Consider the following 4,999-nt stretch of genomic DNA (forward strand, 5'->3'; position numbering starts at 1 on the left):
TATCACTCCCTAGGTATGCGGCGTTGGGTGAGTGATCCAACCTCTCTGTGCCTCTACTTTCTCCTCTAGAAAATAAGGACAATAACAGTAATAACGCTGACTTCGTAACATTGTGAAGCTTCAAACAGCAGAGGTAGGTACCATTTATGGTGCATTTACTCCAGGTTGTTGTCCCAAGTGCCTTATTATTATTTTTTTTTTCTTAAAGATTGGCACCTGAGCTAACAACTGCTGTCAATCTTCTTTTTTGTTTTTTCCTTCTTCTTCTCCCCAAAGCCCCCCAGTACATAGCTGTATATTCCTAGTTGTAGGTCCTTCTGGTTGTGCTATGTGGGACGCTGCCTCGGCATGGCTTGATGAGCAGTGCCATGTCCGTGCCCAGGATTCGAACCAGTGAAACCCTGGGCTGCCAAAGCGGAGTGTGTGAACTTAACCACTCGGCCATGGGGCTAGCGCCCCAAATGCCTCATTTTTATCATCTTATTTTAAGTTTTCACAACAACTCTATGAAGTAGATACTATCATCAGCCCTGGTTTTTTTAGAGGAGAATGTGGAATTGCTAAGAGATAAAGCAGCTTGCCTTAAGTCAGGCAGTTAAAAGATTGGGAATGGGGACTTGAATAAAGTCATCCAATTCCAGAGCCCACAAGGTACGGAAAGGAGGTTAGCAATCATGAGTACCACCAGGATGAGTTTTTGTTGCTATTCGCTCTAGAGATCAAGCTAGTCCTAGGCTTACTTATTTGTTATGATTTGCAAAACATTTCACTGTCTATAAAGTGCCTTTATGGCTCTTCACTCGATAGTTCCTCACAGTGACTCTGAGGGACTCTCACTATGGTACTCCTTTCCTGAGGGATAAAAAGGAGCCTCAGAGGCCAAGGGTCACTGGCCCGAGGTCACACAGCCAGAAAACGGTGAAGTTGGCAAACTCTGACTTTTGACAAGGCCGTTGCATTGGTTAAATTCAAGTTAACGTTTGTTAAGCACTTAGAATGCTGCCTGGCACACAGGAAGCCTGATATAAGTGTTTAATAATAAATAAATAAAATAAATATCACACCCCATTGACCTCTTCAACAAATATTTCTCTAGCACCTGTGACCATCTGGGAAATTAAGGGGTTGTAGTTGGGAGCCTGGGTCACTTGTCCCCACCCCCCATCTCCCTTGTACCCAGTGTCCTTAGGTTACCTCTTGGCTGGGCTGGGCTGTTCACCTTCTCCCCTCACTCTGGTCTGCTCTTTTTGGCAGCTCGCTAAGATCTGGACTCCTCCCCACAATTAACAAAAATTTTGGCTTCTCATTGTTCCTGTCTTTCAGGCCCCTGCTTACTAGTCTGATGGAATCATCTTCTACGAAGGTGTTAACTCACAGTGATGTGCTGGGTCACTGTGCCCTCTCAAATCGCTTACTGATATTCTCACAGGGGGCTTCAGTTAACCCCAAGGAAGGATTATTGGCGGAATTTCAGGCCTCTGCACAGGCCAATGAGGGAGACATTTTTGGTTGAGAGGGCCTGAGATCGCACCACAGAAAGTCGTGAAGGAGGAGGGCCAAGGCTGCTCGGGGTGTCCCCTGAGTCCATCCTGACTGCAAGGTTGATGGTGCTTCTCTTTCACCTCTGCCCCCTTCATAAAGGCTCTTTCTTAAGTTGTCTTAGAAGATTCCTAACATTCCTTGTCAAATTGGGCCCCAAATGATTTCTAATGTGTTTTTAATGGAACAGACCCAGAAATTCCCAATGAGGAAATAAAATGGAGAAACATGTATACACTTATTCAACGAGTTTTCTTGAGCCACTCTTACATGTCAGGTGTTGTTTTAGATGCTGAGGAAGCAAGGACGAGCAAGCAAGCCAGGCTTCCAAAGGCTTTGAGATGGCCCGTGAAATGTGGTACTGCCTTTCAAACCTAAAGTGGGAGCCACACCAGGCGATCCCCTAAAGTCCCTTGGGATTTAAGATCTATGATCACATGACATGACAACTTATTATTTTGGTAGTTCACAGAACTCTTTCCTTCTACAGGTAAATACATCATGAAAATGCAGGATGCCGGAGACTTCCCATCACGTCCTGATATCCTCCTCTCATCTTCTAGGTAATAGAACCCCTGATTTATAACTCGGCATTTGGCTGCAGAAAATAAAGATCATATTTTCCATCCTCTTTGGCAGAGGAGAGTGCCCATGTGACTAAATTCTGACCAATGAGATGTGAGCAGAAGCATGTGTGAAACTTCTGGTCGTGCTCTTAAAGGGAAAGGATATGCTCCCTCCCATTTCTTCGTCTTACTGGAGAGAGAGAGGATATGGTGGCGAGCCATCATGAGCCATGTGGATAGAGGCACCGCTCTGCGATAGTGGAGGAACAAGCTAGAGGAAGAGATGTAAACAGCTTCCTTTTGGTTTAAGCTACTGATATTTGAGGGCCTCCATCATAGCACCCAATTAGTTCTATCAATTAGTAAAAAAGTGAAGTTAAAATTTCCTACTGTAATTATTGATTTATCTATGTATTTCTTTGATTCTGTCAATTTTTGTTTCAAGTCTTTTGAAGCTTTTTATGAGGTATTTACATATTTATGATTACCATGTCTTTTTGGTGAATTGACCCTTTGTTATCTTGAAATACCCCTATTTATCTCTGGTATCACATTTTTTGGTCTCAAAATATGTCTAATTTTAATTTAATGTAGCCACTCTAGCCTTCTTATGCTTACTATATGCCTGGTACAGGCGTTTACTCCATGGATGTGCATAGGACATCCAACTGTTTTCAACTTATATGTGTCTTTATGTTTAAAGTGTGAGTTGCAGGTAGCATATGGTCTAATCTTGGTTTTATATCCATTCTGATAATTTAGTTGGAGTGTTTAGTCCATTACATTTTTAATTAAGACGGTTTTAGAGTTACAAAAGGATTGTAAAGATAATCCAGAGACTTCCAACATATTGCACAACGAATTTCTCCTATTAAGTAACATCTTACATTAGTGGCCCATTACTTTTAATATAATTATTGATATGGTTGGATTGAGATCTACCATTTCAATATTTGATTTCTGTTTTTTATTCTTCTTGTCTTCTTTTGGGTTATTTTAATTTTAGAATCCCCACTTAACGTCTCCATTGGCTTTTTAGCTCTACCCCTTTGCATTACATTTTTACTGTTTACTCTAAGGAACTGCAATACAAATTTTTCACTTTTCAGAGTTTAATTAGAGTTAATACTGTGCCTCTGCATGTAAAACATAGAACACTTGCAATGATATAGTTCCATTTACCCCCCACACTCTGCCACCCTTTGTGCTATAGTTGTCATACGTAGTCTATGTACTCATGTTATAAACACTGCAAGACAATATTATTCTTTTTCCTTAAACTGTCATATGCATTTAAAGAAATAGCTTTTTTATTTATCCAGATGTTTACCATTTCTGCTGCCCTTAATTCCCTCCTGAAGATTTGAGTTTTCCTCTGGTATCGTTTCCTTTAAGCTTGATGAACTTCCTTTATCATTTCTTGTAGTACAAGTGTGCTGGCTGCAAATTGTCTTAATTTTCTTTTAACTGAAAATGTCATGTCAGCCCCCTTTTTGAAGAGGTTGTATATAAAATTATGTCCCTGGATATAGCATTTTGGATTGATAGTTTTTTGCTTGTAGCATTTGAAAGATACTGCTCCCTTATTTTCTGACCACCATGATTTCTGGTAAGAAGTTCATGGTCATTTGAGTTATTGGTCCCTTTCACATAATGTGCTGTTTTTCTCTGGCTTTCAAGATTCTCTTGTTGTATTTGTTTTCCAGCAATTAACTACAATGTGTTAGGCAATTTTTCCCTTCTGTTTCGATTTTGTTGAGTATTTTGCATCTATAAATTTATGGTGTTTGGCCAAACTTATAAAGTTTTCAGTCATTATTTCTTTTCATATTTTTTCCACTCCATTTTTTTCATCTTTTCCTTCTGAGAACCCAATTACACATATATTAGATCTTTTGATATTATCCTACAGTTCTGTGAGTCCATGTTCATTTTTTTAAATCTTATTTTTCTCTCTCTTTTAGATTGCATAATTTCTATTGCTCTGTCTTCAAGTTTACCAATGCTTTTCTGTCAACTCCATTTGCTATTAAACTCATCCAATGATTTTTTTAAAATTTCAGATATTATGGGGCTGACCCCGTGGCCGAGTGGTTAAGTTCGTGTGCTCTGCTGCAGGCGGCCCAGTGTTTCGTTGGTTTGAATCCTGGGCGCGGACATGGCACTGCTCATCAAACCATGCTGAGGCAGCGTCCCACATGCCACAACTAGAAGGACCCACAACAAAGAATATACAACTATGTACCAGGGGTCTTTGGGGAGAAAAAGGAAAAAAAATAAAATCTTTAAAAAAAAATTTCAGATATTATATTTTTCAGTTCTAGAGTTGCCATTGAGTTTAAAAATATTTTCCGTTTATCTACTTAGATTTTTATTCATTATAGGGGTATTTTTTTCTTGTTTATTGTGGTTATATTAGCTGCTTTAAACTCCTTGTTTGATAATTCCAACATCTGGGTCATCTTGGGGCTTGGTCATCCCTAGAGAATGATTCTCATTTTCCTGGTTCTTCATCTCTTGCGTAATTTTGAACTATATCCTGGGGATTACAAATGCTACATTGTGAAGACTCGGGATTCTGTTATACTCCCTGAAAGAGTGCAGATGTTTTTGTTTCAGTTGGCAATTAACTTGTTTAGACTTGAACTACAATTATTGCCTGTAATGGGTGGCAGCTCAGATGTTGGTCCAGTTTTAGCCACAAGATGCTATGTGTCTGCTTCACATGTGTGGTGTAGGGGTTAGCCAGATACTTAGAAAGGGTTTTTACATAGAATTTGGGGACCCTTTTCTGGCCCTCTCTTTTCTGAGTTTTTTCCCTCACTGTCTAGTAACTGTGGTTGACTAGTCTCTGACCTCTGTTTCTTCAGGTTAGAAAGATGGTGGGTTTTCTT

At 39.7% G+C, this 4,999-nt stretch overlaps 1 long non-coding RNA gene across 1 annotated transcript; it reads left to right on the forward strand.

Annotated features, from left to right (window-relative positions):
• LOC111767947 (uncharacterized) lies at nt 1-4,401 on the forward strand. Its single transcript, XR_002799909.2, has 3 exons — nt 1-133; nt 2,030-2,102; nt 4,169-4,401. It is a non-coding gene; the product is annotated as an uncharacterized lncRNA (long non-coding RNA).
• Nucleotides 4,402-4,999: the final 598 nt, after the last annotated feature.

Source organism: Equus caballus, chromosome 14 (genome assembly GCF_041296265.1).
Source record: "Equus caballus isolate H_3958 breed thoroughbred chromosome 14, TB-T2T, whole genome shotgun sequence".
In the NCBI taxonomy this organism is placed as follows: domain Eukaryota; kingdom Metazoa; phylum Chordata; class Mammalia; order Perissodactyla; family Equidae; genus Equus; species Equus caballus.